The following is a 15954-nucleotide window of genomic DNA, read 5'->3' on the forward strand; positions in this document are numbered from 1 at the left end:
GAAGCATGCAAAAGTTGAAGGAATACAAGAAACTGAAGGAACTGCTAAAGCTGTCCAGCCTGACCTCTTGGTACTAAATCGACGATAACTTGAGCTACAGAGGTCCAAATGACGCGGTTCCAGTTGCGTTGGAAAGCTAACGTCCGGGGCTTCGCAACGGTATATAATTTTTCATAGCTGCTTCGAAGAAAGATGACACGAACGTGTGGATCACGCGGATGCGTGGCCTGGCAAAAACTCAATCCGCGCGAACGCGTGGACGACGCTTCCGCGTGACTTTGCAGCGACCTGTACGTACCAGAAAATGCTGGGGGCGATTTCTGGTCTGTTTTTGACCCAGTTTTTGGCCCAGAAAACACAGATTAGAGGCTATAAAGTGGGAGAATCTATCCATTCATCAAGCAACAATTCATACAACTCCATAATACACAATTTTAGGTTTTAGATGTAGCTTTTAGAGAGAGAGGCTCTCTCCTCTCTCTTAGGAATTAGGATTAGGATTTAGGATTTCTATTATGATTAGGCTACTTCTCTTCAATCACAGGTTCAATGTTCCTTTAATTTATTTTCTACTTTTATTTATTCTATTACTTTAATTGTTATTTATCTTTCCAAATTGGCTTATGAACTTCTTCATGTTAGATTTGAATATTCTATTTAATATATTTTGAGGTATTTCAGATTTATGATTGTTTTATTCTATTTATGATGCTTTCAATTTAATTTAGATTTATTTTCCCTTTTGGCTTTGATTAAGTAATTGGTAACACTTGAGTTATCAGACTCAGCAGTTGATTGAAAATTGGGAATTGCTGATTAATTTGGATCGCTCTAAAGCTAGTCTTTCCACAGGAGTTGACTAGGACTTGAGGAATCAAGTTAATTAGTCCACTTGACTTTTCTTTATTTAGTAAGGGTTAACTAAGTGGGAGCAAAAATCCAATTCTCATCACACCTGATAAGGATAACTATGATAGGATTTCCAGTTCTCATACCTTGCCAAGAGATTTTCTAATTATTAATTTATTATTTTTCTCGTCATTTAAAATTACTTGTTCCTTATTTCGAAAACCCAAAAATATATCTTTTTCCATAACCAATAATAAATTATACCTCCCTGCAATTCCTTGAGAAGACGACCCGAAGTTTAAATACTTCAGTTATAAATTTTAATGGGTTTTGTTACTTGTGACAACCAAACTTTTGTACGAAAGAATTCTCTGTTGGTTTAGAAACTATACTTACAACGCGATTATATTTGTGAATTTCTTTACTGGCAGAAAATCAGTTCATCAAAATGGCGTCGTTGCTGGGGAATTGCAAACGTGTGCCTTATTATTGGTTATTGTAAATATTTGCTTTTTGCTTGTTTATTTGTTTTTATTTTTGTTTTTTATTTTTGCTTTTTCGTAAATTAAGAGGTTATTGGTTTTTATTTAGTTATCAAAATTTTTGAAAATAATGTTCCTTGTTCTTTCTTGATCTTCAAGTTGTTCTTCGTGTTCATCTTGACCTTCAAGTTGTTCTTAGTTGTTTTCTTCGTTTTGATCTAAAAATTTAAATTTGGTATCATTTTATTGTTTTTCTCTTTCTACATTAAATTCAAAAATATCTTTTCTCTTTATTTTAATTGATTTTCGAAAATCACAAAAAAAATTTTTAGATTTTTATTTTAAAATTTTTATCTTATCTTAGTTTTAAATTTCAAAATTCAAATCTTTTTCAAAAATCATATCTTTTTCAAAATCTTATCTTATCTTATTTCAAAATCAAATTTCAATATTTAAATTCCAAAATTCAAAATTCAAATTCCAAAATTTAAATTTAAAATTTTAAAAGTCAAACCTTTTCAAAATTTAAACCTTTTTCAAATCTTTATCTTATATTGTTGTAAGTGTTTCTAGTTTTAGGAGTTTATTTTCATTAATTTTTTATTAGTTTTTGTTTTTATTTTCTTTAGCTACTATGAATTCTCACCCCTCTGGCTTTAAGTTTGGTTCCAATGTTGTTGTAAGGAATAGAAACTATAATGAAAATAGGCATCAAGGTTGGAAGAATCAAAGATGGGAGCAACCACAAGGATTTGATCAACCCTCTTGGCAACAACCCCCTCCAATGCACTATCACCAACAACCATTCTGTGATGCATACCAAGACAATAGTTATGGTGGACCTCTTCGTGACAACCAACCTCCACCAAATTACTATGGTCAGGAGCCATTCCAGGGAGCGTACCAAGATGATAAATATGGTGGACCCCCTTGTAGTTACCAACAAGCCCCACCATATGCTTATGAACCGCCTCCCCAACATAACTTTGAACCACCATACCCACAAGCCCCTTTACACCATTCACCTCCATATGACCCCAATCCTTATCCACCCCAATTCCAACCCAATTACCCCCAAGGACCACCACTTCTATATGCACCATGTCCATATCCGTCGACCCAAGAATTATGGCTCGCCTCAAGGAAACAGTAGATCAATTTCATGCAATCCTTCATCAATTGAAGCAAGCAATAAATCGATTACCTTCCAGACGTTCGAACACTAAAGGAACCCCCATGGCTTCATGTGGAGAATCTAATGAAGAACGTAGCATGAAGGAGACACTAGAAACTCCGGTGGACAGTGAGCGGCATGACCTTGTATTGGAACAAGTGGAGGAAGCCGGAATTATTGAAGAGGAAGAAGTGGTCGAAGACTTAGGAGATGCGGAACGTCCATGGGAAAGCCCAGTCATAGAACCCCCTTCTAAGGAGTTTGAATTTGATGTTGAGGAGGGTGTACAACCTCCAAAGCATATCATGGTTGAAGACTTTAAAGGGGATGATCAAGAGATGGATTCAATCATTGATGAATTCTTATCTACACTTGAATCCTCTCCCAATGGAGTTGACATGGAGATTAAAGAAGAAGAAGCACAACCTCCCATGCCCTTGGTGAACAATGAAGAAGAGATCAAATTGGAAGAAAGCTATCAAGAGGAAGAGGTTGAAATTGAAGAAGCTTGCAAGGAGGTGGAAGTTGTCAAGGAAGAGCTCAAGAGAATGGAGCTGGAAATCACCTTGCCAAAGTTGTTGGAGACCTCTCCCCCAAAGCCATCACCATCCATTCCTTCATTCAAGTGGGTAAATCTCGCATCTCTAAGCTTAATTAGCTCACTTGAATATGCTTTGCTTGAGACGGATGGGCAACTTAGAGCTCTTTGTGGCTATAAGAGTAAGAGGGAGATGGTTAGTGGTTGGCAACACAATCCTAGGTTCATTGTGGTAGGAAGCTCACGGCTGAAGTATCATGGTTGGAAGAATACTAAATTGTATGGGTCTAGGAAGCTGTTTGGGCACTCTAGTGAGAATTTGGATTACTTACCACCCGGTTGGAAAACAGATGATGAACAAGAAGACGGGTGCAAAAGCAAGGTTTGGGACCCCGGAATTCATCCCAGCAATCAACACTCTTGGGGCCTTGTCACGTGCTTTAACTTGCTTGAAGGCTTTCTACGCCTAGTGTGGGATCCCGGAGGATATTGGAATTGCAAACATTGGTGGGATTTGGTGCACGAAATTGTGATCATCAATGGCGCCAACAACTTGGTACGCACAATAGTAATCTCAACTCTTTGTTACAACTTCGCACAACTAACCAGCAAGTGCACTGGGTCGTCCAAGTAATAAACCTTACGTGAGTAAGGGTCGATCCCACGGAGATTGTCGGCTTGAAGCAAGCTATGGTCATCTTGTAAATCTCAGTCAGAGGGATTCAAATGGTTATGGAGAATTGATAATTAAAAGATGAATAAAATATAAAATAGGATAGGGATACTTATGTAATTCATTGGTGAGAATTTCAGATAAGCGTATGAAGATGCTTTGTTCCTCCTAAACTTCTGCTTTCCTATTGCCTTCTTCCAATCATTCATACTCCTTTCCATGGCAAGCTTATGTTGGGTTTCACCGTTGTCAATGGCTACCACCCGTCCTCTCAGTGAAAATGGTCCAAATGCGCTGTCACCACACGACTAATCATCTGTCGGTTCTCAATCATGTTGGAATAGGATCCATTGATCCTTTTGCGTCTGTCACCACGCCCAACACTCGCGAGTTTGAAGCTCGTCACAGTCATCCCTTCCCAGATCCTACTCGGAATACCACATACAAGGTTTAGACTTTCAGGATCTCAAGAATACTGCCAATTGATTCTAGCCTATACCACGAAGACTCTAATCTCATGGAATGGAAGGCTCGGTTGTCAGGCGAGGCAACCATGTGTCATGAACCAGGAGGCTAAGAGATACGCACTCAAGCTATTGCAAGTAAAACAGAAGTGGTTGTCAGGCACGCGTTCATAAGTGAGAATGATGATGAGTGTCATGGATAATCACATTCATCAAGTTGAAGAACGAGTGTATATCTTAGAGAAGAAGTAGGCGTGAATTGAATAGAAAACAGTAGTACTTTGCATTAATTCATGAAGAACAGCAGAGCTCCACACCTTAATCTATGGTGTGTAGAAACTCCACCATTGAAAATACATAAGAACAAAACGTCTAGGCATGGCCGAATGGCCAGCCTCCCATGAGCGTCTAAGATAGCATAAGGCTAATCAAAGATCAAAAGTATCATAGCAAAAGGTCCTATTTATAGAGAATTAGTAGCCTAGGGTTTACAGAAATAGGTAATTAATGCAGAGATCCACTTTCGGGCCCACTTGGTGTGTGCTTGCGCTGAGCATTGAAACTTTCACATGTAGAGACTTTTCTTGGAGTTAAACGCCAGCTTTTGTGCTAGTTTGGGCGTTTAACTCCAGCTTTTATGCCAGTTCTGGCATTTTGACGCCAGAATTTTTATGATGACTTGGAATGCCATCAAATCTCGGGCAAACTATGGACTATTATATATTGCTGGAAAGCCCAGGATGTTTACCTTTTAAAGAAATTAAGAGCGTGCCAATTGGGTTTCTGTAGCTCCAAAAAATCCACTTCGAGTGTAGGGAGGTCAGAATCCAACAGCATCTGCAGTCCTTTTTCAGCATCTGAATCAGATTTTTGCTCAGGTCCCTCAATTTCAGCCAAAAAATACCTGAAATCATAGAAAAACACACAAACTCATAGTAAAGTCCAGAAATGTGATTTTTATTTAAAAACTAATAAAATATAATAAAAACTAACTAAAACATACTATAAACTACCTAAAAATAATGCCAAAAAGCGTATAAATTATCCGCTCATCACAACACCAAACTTAAATTGTTGCTTGTCCCCAAGCAACTAAAAACAAAGTAGGATAAAAAGAAGAGAATATACAATGAATTCCAAAAACATCTATGAAGATCAATCTTAATTAGATGAGCGGGGCTATTAGCTTTTTGCTTCTGAACAGTTTTGGCATCTCACTTTATCCTTTGACGTTTAGAATGATTGGCATCTATAGGAACTCAGAATTTAGATAGTGTTATTGATTCTCCTAGTTCAGTATGTTGATTCTTGAACACAGTTACTTTATGAGTCTTGGCCATGACCCTAAGCATTTTGTTTTCCAGTATTACCACCGGATACATAAATGCCACAAACACATAACTGGGTGAACCTTTTCAGATTGTGACTCAGCTTTGCTAGAGTCCCCAATTAGAGGTGTCCAGAGCTCTTAAGCACACTCTTTTTGCTTTGGACCACGACTTTAACCGCTCAGTCTCAAGCTTTTTACTTGACACCTTCACGCCACAAGCACATGGTTAGGGACAGCGTGGTTTAGCCGCTTAGGCCAGGATTTTATTCCTGTGGGCCCTCCTATCCATTAATGCTCAAAGCCTTGGATCCTTTTTATTTTACCCTTGCCTTTTGGTTTAAAGGGCTATTGGCTTTTTCTGCTTGCTTTTTCTTTTTGTTTCTTCTTTTTTTTCGCATATATTTTTTTCTGCAAGCTTTTCACTGCTTTTTCTTGCTTCAAGAATCAATTTTTATGATTTTTCAGATTATCAATAATATTTCTCCTTTTTCATTATTCTTTCAAGAGCAAACAATTTTAACATTCATAAACAACAATATCAAAAATATGCACTGTTCAAGCATTCATTCAGAAAATAAAAGTATTGCCACAACATCAAAATAATTAAACTATTTAAAATTCGAAATTCATGTACTTCTTATTCTTTTGCAATTAAAAACATTTTTCATTTAAGAAAGGTGATGGATTCATAGGACGTTCATAGCTTTAAGGCATAGACACTTAGACACTAGTGATCATGTAATAAGACACAAACATAAATAAAACATAAAGCATAATTTTCGAAAAACAGAAAATAAAGAACAAGGAAATTAAAGAACAGGTCCACCTTAGTGATGGCGGCTTGTTCTTCCTCTCGAAGATCTTATGGAGTCCTTGAGCTCCTCTATGTCTCTTCCTTGCCTTTGTTGCTCCTCCCTCATGACTCTTTGGTCTTCTCTAATTTCATGGAGGAGGATAGAATGCTCTTGGTGCTCCACCCTTAGTTGTCCCATATTGGAACTTAATTCTTCTAGGAAGGTGTTGATTTGCTCCCAATAGTTTTGTGGAGGAAAATGCATCCCTTGAGGCATCTCAGGGATTTCATGATAAGGAATTTCCTCGTGCTCTTGTTGAGGTCCATGAGTGGGCTCTCTTGTTTGCTCCATCCTTTTCTTAGTGATGGGCTTGTCTTCATTAATGAGGATGTCTTCCTCTATGTCAATTCTAGATGAATTGCAGAGGTGACAAATGAGATGAGGGAAGGCTAACCTTGCCAAAGTAGAGGACTTGTCCGCCACCTTATAGAGTTCTAGGGATATAACCTCATGAACTTCTACTTCCTCTCTAATCATGATACTATGGATCATGATAGCCCGGTCTATAGTAACTTTAGACCGGTTGCTAGTAGGAATGATTGAGCGTTGGATGAACTCCAACCATCCCCTAGCCACGGGCTTGAGGTCATGCCTTCTTAGTTGAACCGGCTTCCCTCTTGAATCTCTCTTGCATTGAGCGCCCTGTTTACAAATGTCTATGAGGACTTGGTCCATCCTTTGATCAAAGTTGACCCTTCTAGTGTAGGGGGTGTGCATCTCCTTGCATCATGGGCAAGTTGAATGCCAACCTTACGTTTTCTGGACTGAAATCTAAGTATTTCCCCTGGACCATTGTAAGCCAATTCTTAGGGTCCAGGTTCACACTTTGATCATGGTTCTTGGTGATCCATGAATTGGCATAAAACTCTTAAACCATTAAGATTCCGACTTGTTGAATGGGGTTGGTGAGAACTTCCCAACCTCTTCTTCGAATCTCATGTTGGATCTCCGGATATTCATCCTTTTTGAGCTTGAAAAGGACCTCGGGGATCACTTTCTTCTTGGCCACAACTTCATAGAAGTAGTCTTGATACACCCTTGAGATGAATCTCTCCATCTCCCATGATTCGGAGGTGGAAGCTTTTGCCTTCCCTTTCCTCTTTCTAGAGGTTTTTCCGGGCTTTGGTGCCATAAATGGTTATGGAAAAACAAAAAGCAACGCTTTTACCACACCAAACTTAGAAGGTTTGCTCATCCTCGAGTAAAAGAAGAAAGAAAAGAGTAGAAGAGGAAGAAATAGAGGAGATGGAGGGGGTTTAGTGGTTCGGCTAAGGGGGATTAGTAGTGTGTATGATGTGTGAAAATGAATGAGTGAAGATGGGTTTATATAAGAGTGGAGAGAGGGGTAGGGTTCGGCCATGTATGGGTGGGTTTGGGAGGAAAAGTGGTTTGAATTTGAATGGTGAGGTAGGTGGGGTTTTCTGATGGATGAATATGGATTAGTGAAGGGATTATGGAGAAGAGGGTAGGATTTGATAGGAGAGGGGTTTTTGGGGAAGAGGTATTGAGGTGATTGGTGAAGGGTATTTGGGGGAGAGTGTTATGGAAAGGTGTGAAGAAGAGAGAGAGAGAGAGAGAGATGAGGTAGGTGGGGATCCTGTGGGGTCCACAAATCCTGAGGTGTCAAGGATTTCTCATCCCTGCACCATGTTGGCGTGTAAACGCCCCTTGCTTGCCAATCCTGGCGTTAAACGCCAGGTTGCTGCCCATTTCTGGAGTTTAACACCAGCTTTTCTCCCCTTTCTGGCGTTTCACGCCAGCTCTGTGCCCATTTCTGGCATTAAATGCCAGCTCTGTGCCCCTTTCTGGCGTTAAACACCCAGAATGGTGCCAGACTGGGCGTTTAACGCCCATTCTGCTACCCTTACTGGCGTTTAAACGCCAGTAAGCTTCTCCTCTAGGGTGTGCTGTTTTTAATACCATTTTTCATTCTGTTTTTGTTTTTTCAGTTGTTTTTGTGACTTCACATGATCGTTAACCTACAGAAAACATAAAATAACAATGGAAAAATAAATAGATATAATAAAATTGGGTTGCCTCCCAACAAGCGCTTCTTTAATGTCAGTAGCTTGACAGTGGGCTCTCATGGAGCCTTACAGATACTCAAAGCATGATGATGGCCTCCTAACACCAAACTTAGAGTTTGAATATGGGGGCTCTATTTGACTCTGCATTGAGAGAAGCTTTTCATGCTTCCTTTCCATGGTTACAGAGGGATATCCTTGAGCTGTAATCACAAGGGAGTCCTCATTCACTTGAATGACTAATTCTCCTCTGCCAACATCAATCACAGCTTTTGCTGTGGCTAGGAAGGGTCTGCCAAGGATGATGGATTCATCCATACACTTTCCAGTGTCTAGGATTATGAAATCAACAGGGATGTAGTGGTCTTCAATCTTTACCAAGACATCCTCTATAAGTCTATAAGCCCGTTTCCTTGAATTGTTTGCCATCTCTAGTGAGATTCTTGCAGCTTGTACCTCAAGGATCCCTAGCTTCTCCATTACAGAGAGAGGCATGAGGTTTATGCTTGATCCTAGGTCACACAAAGCCTTCTCAAAGGTCATGGTGCCTATGGTACAAGGTATTGAGAACTTTTCAGGATCCTGTCTCTTTTGAGGTAATCTCTGCCTAGTCAAGTCATCCAGTTCTTTGGTGAGCAAGGGGGGTTCATCCTCCCAAGTCTCATTACCAAATAACTTGGCATTTAACTGCATGATTGCTCCAAGGTACTTATCAACTTGCTCTTTAGTAACATCTTCATCCTCTTCAGAGGAAGAATACTCATCACAGCTCATGAATGGCAGAAGTAAATTTAATAGAATCTCTATGGTCTCAGTGTGAGCCTCAGATTCCCATGGTTCCTCATTAGGGAACTCCTTGGAGGCCAGTGGACGCCCATTGAGGTCTTCCTCAGTAGAAATCACTGCCTTTCCCTCCTCTATACATTCGGCCATGTGGGATGTGTTTATGGCCTTGCATTCTCTCTTTGGGTTCTCTTCTGTATTGCTTGGGAGAGTACTAGGAGGGAGTTCAGTAACTTTCTTACTCAGCTGACCCACTTGTGCCTCCAAATTTCTAATGGAGGGTCTTGTTTCAGTAATGAAACTTTGAGTGGTTTTAATTAGATCAGAGACTATGGTTGCTAAGTCAGAATGGCTCTGCTTAGAATTCTCTGTTTGTTGTTGAGAAGATGATGGAAAAGGCTTGCTATTGCTAAACCTATTTCTTCCACCATTACTGTTGTTGAAGCCTTTTTGAGGTCTCTGTTGGTCCTTCCATGAGAGATTTGGATGATTTCTCCATGAAAGATTATAGGTGTTTCCATAGGATTCTCCCATGTAATTCACCTCTTCCATTGCCTGGTTCTCAGGATCATAAGCTTCTTCTTCAGATGAAGCTTCTTTGGTATTGCCTGTTGCTGCTTGCATTCCAGACAGACTCTGAGAAATCATATTGACTTACTGAGTCAATATTTTATTCTGAGCCAATATGGCATTCAGAGTATCAATCTCAAGAACTCATTTCTTCTGATTTGTCCCATTATTCACAGGATTCCTTTCAGAAGTGTACATGAATTGGTTATTTGCAACCATCTCAATGAGTTCCTGAGCTTCTGCAGGTGTCTTCTTCAAATAAAGAGATCCTTCAGCAGAGCTGTCTAATAACATCTTGGACAGTTCAGATAGACCATCATAGAAAATACTTATGATGCTCCATTCTGAAAGCATGTCAGAAGGACACCTTCTGATCAATTTCTTGTATCTTTCCCAAGCTTCATAGAGGGATTCACCTTCCTTATGTCTGAAGGTTTGGACTTCCACTCTAAGCTTACTCAATTTTTGAGGTGGAAAGAACTTTGCCAAGAAGGCATTGACCAGCTTTTCCCAAGAGTTCAGGCTTTCTTTAGGTTGTGAGTCCAACCATATCCTAGCTCTGTCTCTTACAGCAAAAGGGAAGAGCATAAGTCTGTAGACCTCAGGATCAACCCCATTGGTCTTAACAGTATCACAGATTTGTAACAATTCAGCTAAGAACTGATGAGGATCTACTAATGGAAGTCCATAAAACTTGCAATTTTGTTGCATTAGAGAAACTAATTGAGGCTTAAGCTCAAAGTTGTTTGCTCCAGTGGCAGGGATTGAGATGCTTCTCCCATAGAAGTCGGGAGTAGGTGCAGTAAAGTCACCAAGCACCTTCCTTGCATTGTTGGCATTGTTGTTGTTTTCGGCTGCCATGGCTTCTTCTTGTTTAAAAATTTATGTTAGGTCCTCTACAGAGAGTTGTGCTTTAGCTTCTCTTAGCTTTCTCTTCAAGGTCCTTTTAGGTTCAGGATCAGCTTCAACAAGAATTCCCTTGTCCTTGTTCCTGCTCATATGAAAGAGAGAAGAGGAAAGTATGGAATCCTCTATGTCACAGTATAGAGATTCCTTGAGGTGTCAGAGGAAAAGAAGAATAGAAGGAGGAGGTAGAGAGGAGAGAATTCGAACTTATAGAAAGAGAGTCCGAATCGCTGATAGTGGAAGAGTGTTAGTCCTTAAATAGAAGGATGTGAGAAGAGGGGAAGAATTTTCGAAAACAAATTAAAAAGATTTTGAAATAATTAAAAAAATTTTAAAAAAATGGTTGATGATTTTCGAAAATTGAAATTGAGGTAATAATTAATTGATTTTGAAAAAGATTTTGAAATTAGAAATAAAAAAGATATGATTGAAAATTATTTTGAAAAAGATGTGATTGAGAAGATATGATTGAGAAGATATGATTGAAAATCAAATTGAAAAAAAAAGAAAGTTTTAAAATTAAAGTTGGTTACTTGACTATCAAGAAATTAAAAGACATGATTTTAGAATTTAAAATTTGATCCTTTCTTAATAGGCAAGTAACAACTTGAAAATTTTGAATTAAATCATTAATTGTAGCAAGGATTTTCAAAAATGAAAAAAATGGAAAGAAAATTGATTTTGAAAAGATATGATTGAAAAGATATGATTTGAAAAAGATTTGATTTTGAAAAATTATGAAAATTTGAAAAAGATTTGAATTAAAAACAAAATCTTACCTCTTGTGCCATTCTGGCGTTTAACGCCCAAAATACTACCCTTTTGGGCATTTAACGCCCAGCCAGGTACCCTGGCTGGCGTTTAAACGCTAGTTTTCCTTCCTCACTGGTCGTTTTGAATGCCCAGCTTTTTCTATGTAATTCCTCTGCTGCATGTTCTAAATCTTCAATTTTTTGTATTATTGACTTGAAAAGACATAAATTTGAAAATTTTTTTTTGAATTTTTAATGATGAGAAACAATCAAAATGCAACTAATCATGGAAAACTAAAATCAAACAAACAATGCATGCAAGACACCAAACTTAGAAATTTTCATACTAGAGACACTAACAAATTGAAAATGCATATGAAAAACAACAAAACACACAAAACTAGAGAGATTAAAGATCAGAGCAAGGAAATCATCAAGAATAGCTTGAAGATTAATGAAGAAAATAATGCATGTAATTTTCGAAAATTAGAAAAATGCAATTGACACCAAACCTAAAAGTTGACACTAGACTCAAACAGGAAACACAAATTTTTTTGGTTTTTATGATTTTATAAAATTTTTTGTAATTTTTTTCAAAAATTATTTGGAAAAGAAAATAAGGATTTCAAAATTCTTAATAAGAATTCCAGGAATCATGCAATGTTAGTCTAAAACTCCAGTCCAGGAATTAGACATGGCTTACTAGCTAGCCAAGCTTTCAGTGAAAGCTTCGGTTCAAAACACAAGACATGGCCAATGGCCAGCCAAGCTTTAGCAGATCATTACGTTCAACAGCAAGTTTGATAGAAATCAATAAGCTCTTGTGATGATAAGTTGAAACCTCGGTCCAAAAGATTAGACATGGCTTCACAGCCAGCCAGACTTCAACAAATCATCATGAAACTCTAGAATTCATTCTTAAAAATTCTGAAGAACAAAATAGAAATACATTTTTTTTGAAATTTTTCAAAAAATAAAAAGTAAAAAGCATAAAATAAATTACCTAATTTGAGCAACAAGATGAACCGTCAGTTGTCCAAACTCGAACAATCCCCGGCAGTAGCGCCAAAAACTTGGTGCACGAAATTATGATCATCAATGGCGCCAACAACTTCGTACGCACAATTGTAATCTCAACTCTTTGTCACAACTTCGCACAACTAACTAGCAAGTGCACTGGGTCATCCAAGTAATAAACCTTACGTGAGTAAGGGTCGATCCCACGGAGATTGTCAGCTTGAAGCATGCTATGGTCATCTTGTAAATCTCAGTCAGGCGGATTCAAATGGTTATGGAGAATTGATAATTAAAAGATGAATAAAATATAAAATAGGATAGGGATACTTATGTAATTTATTGGTGAGAATTTCAGATAAGCGTATGAAGATGCTTTGTTCCTCCTAAACTTCTGCTTTCCTATTGCCTTCTTCCAATCATTCATACTCCTTTCCATGGCAAGCTTATGTTGGGTTTAACCGTTATCAATGGCTACCTCCCGTCCTCTCAATGAAAATGGTCCAAATGCGCTGTCACTGCACGGCTAATCATCTGTCGGTTCTCGATCATATTGGAATAGGATCCATTGATCCTTTTGCGTCTGTCACTACGGCCAACACTCGCGAGTTTGAAGCTCGTCACAGTCATCCCTTCTCAGATCCTACTCGGAATGCAACAGACAAGGTTTAGACTTTCCGGATCTCAAGAATGCTGCCAACTGATTTTAGCCTATACCACGAAGACTCTGATCTCATGGAATGGAAGGCTCGGTTGTCAGGCGAGGCAACCATGCGTCATGAACCAAGAGGCTAAGAGATACGCACTCAAGCTATTGCAAGTAGAACGGAAGTGGTTGTCAGACACGCGTTCGTAGGTGAAAATGATGATGAGTGTCATGAATCATCACATTCATGAGGTTGAAGAACGAGTGTATATCTTAGAGAAGAATTAGGCGTGAATTGAATAGAAAATAGTAGTACTTTGCATTAATTCATGAAGAACAGCAGAGCTCCACACCTTAATCTACCGTGTATAGAAACTCCACCGTTGAAAATATATAAGAACAAAAGGTCAAGGCATGGCCGAATGGCCAGCCTCCCACGAGCGTATAAGATAGCATAAGGCTCATCAAAGATCAAAAGTATCATAGCAAAAGGTCCTATTTATAGAGAACTAGTAGCCTAGGGTTTACAGAAATAGGTAATTAATGCAGAGATCCACTTCCGGGCCAACTAGGAGTGTGCTTGGGCTGAGGATTGAAGCTTTCACATGTAGAGACTTTTCTTGGAGTTAAACGCCAGCTTTTGTGCCAGTTTGGGCGTTTAACTCCAGCTTTTCTTCCAGTTCTGGCGTTTTGACACCAGAATTTTTATGCTGACTTGGAACGCCGGTTTGGGCTATCAAATCTAGAGCAAGGTATAGACTATTATATATTGCTGGAAAGTCCAGGATGTCTACTTTCCAACACAATTGAGAGTGCGCCAATTGGGCTTCTGTAGCTCCAGAAAATCCACTTCGAGTGCAGGGAGGTCAGAATCCAACAGCATCTGCAGTCCTTTTTCAGCCTCTGAATCAGATTTTTGCTCAGGTCCCTCAATTTCAGCCAGAAAATACCTGAAATCACAGAAAAACACACAAACTCATAGGAAAGTCCAGAAATGTGATTTTTATTTAAAAACTAATAAAAAATATAATAAAAACTAACTAAAACATACTAAAAACTACCTAAAAACAATGCCAAAAAGCGTATAAATTATCCGCTTACCAGGATTCCTGGATGAGTTCAAGCACAAGCCACCATAACAGGGAGCTCATCAAATGTCTAACTTAAGGACTTTAACTAAAAGTGCTAGGTGGGAGACAACCCACTATGTTATAATTGTTCTTTTTTTATTCTTAATCTTATTTTATTTTATTTTTACTAGTGTTCTTTCATAACTTCTGCATATAGCCTGCATTTGCATTTGCATATTCCAAAAAAAACAAAAAAAAGAGAGCACGTAATGCGCAAGCATCGCTGACGCGTTCGCATCATAGTTGCGTTGGGAAGAAAATAAAATTGAACAGAAAGTCACGCGAAAGCGTGGCTGGAGGCGTGCCTTAGGCACAACCATGCCCACGCGACCGCGTCAATGATGCGTCCGCGTGATTCTGAAAAAGAGCCTCCCATGCGTCTGCGTCACGCACGCAACCGCGTGGCCCTGCAAAATCAACGTAAATGGGTGTATGGCTGTAAGTTATGATAGAGTGGGGTTGGAATGATGCTAGAAGCACCAGCCCTATCACGCGACCGCGTCCCCCACGCGTCCGCGTCGTTTTCAAAATATGGCCATTCACGCGATCGCGTCAACCACGCGCACGCGTCACCTAACAAAATTTTGGCTAAATACAAACAAACAGAAAGTCGTGCGAATGCAAGGCTGGTCTCGCGCCACTAGCACAAATCAAGTCACGCGAACGCGTGCCCCACGCGTCCGCGTCGCCTGCGCCGCACAGCTTATCTAGATCAACACCAATTATCTTATCTTTTCTTCCCCAATCCTAATTTTTTCTTTCCCCTTCTTATTTCTTTCTTATTCCTTCTTTCTTCTTTCTTCTTTCTTACTTTCTTCTTCTTCATTCCTTTAACTTCTCATCCCTCTTCACTTCCATTCTATTTTATTTAATTTATTTGCATACTTTCATCCATTGCATTTTAATTTTGTGCATATTTTTATTTTCTTTTCTAAATTTATTATTTTTTCATTGGTGTTAAAATTTTCTTATTCAATTGTTGCATCTTTTCTTGAATTATTCTGGTGCTTCATGACTTGTTTTACTCTGACTGGGTATTATTCTTCATAAGTCAATGCTACTCCTTCAATTATCTTGCACTGACATGAACTTACATTATCTTGCATTACCCACACTCTCTCCCCCATTGTTGCAACTTTTGCACCACTGGTATGCCATGTGCTTCTATTGTTTTCTCACTTGCATGTTGTAGCTACCATGTAATTGAGACCCTCATTATTTGGCATTAACCTACTAGTGTGGGAAATCGTGATTGTTCATTCCTTGGTAACGGCGCTAAAAACTTAATACGCACGTTCATAATCATAGTTCTTTGTCACAACTTCGCATAACTAACTAGCAAGTGCACTGGGTTGTCCAAGTAATAAACCTTACGTGAGTAAGGGTCGATCCCACGGAGATTGTCGGCTTGAAGCAAGCTATGGTCATCTTGCAAATCTCATTCAGGCAGATTCAAATGGTTATGGTGAATTGATAATTAAACTATAATTAAAATATAAAATAGGATAGAAATACTTATGTAATTCATTGGTGAGAATTTCAGATAAGCGTATAGAGATGCTTTTGTTCCTCTTGAACCTCTGCTTTCCTGCTGTCTTTATCCAATCATTCCTACTCCTTTCCATGGCAAGCTTTATGTAGGGCATCACCGTTGTCAATGGCTACTTCCCGTCCTCTCAGTGAAAATGGTCCAAGATGCGCTATCACCGCACGGCTAATCATCTGTCGGTTCTCGATCATACTGGAATAGGATTCGGTAATCCTT

At 38.9% G+C, this 15954-nt stretch overlaps 1 non-coding gene across 1 annotated transcript; it reads left to right on the top strand.

Annotated features, from left to right (window-relative positions):
* The first annotated feature begins 10089 nt into the window (after positions 1–10089).
* LOC148564353 (small nucleolar RNA R71) lies at positions 10090–10197 on the top strand. The gene has a single exon (XR_015884805.1). It is a non-coding gene; the product is annotated as a small nucleolar RNA R71 (small nucleolar RNA).
* The last annotated feature ends 5757 nt before the right edge of the window (positions 10198–15954 follow it).

This window comes from Arachis ipaensis, chromosome B5 (assembly GCF_059453495.1).
Source record: "Arachis ipaensis isolate K30076 ecotype BB chromosome B5, ASM5945349v1, whole genome shotgun sequence".
Taxonomy (NCBI): Eukaryota; Viridiplantae; Streptophyta; class Magnoliopsida; order Fabales; family Fabaceae; genus Arachis; species Arachis ipaensis.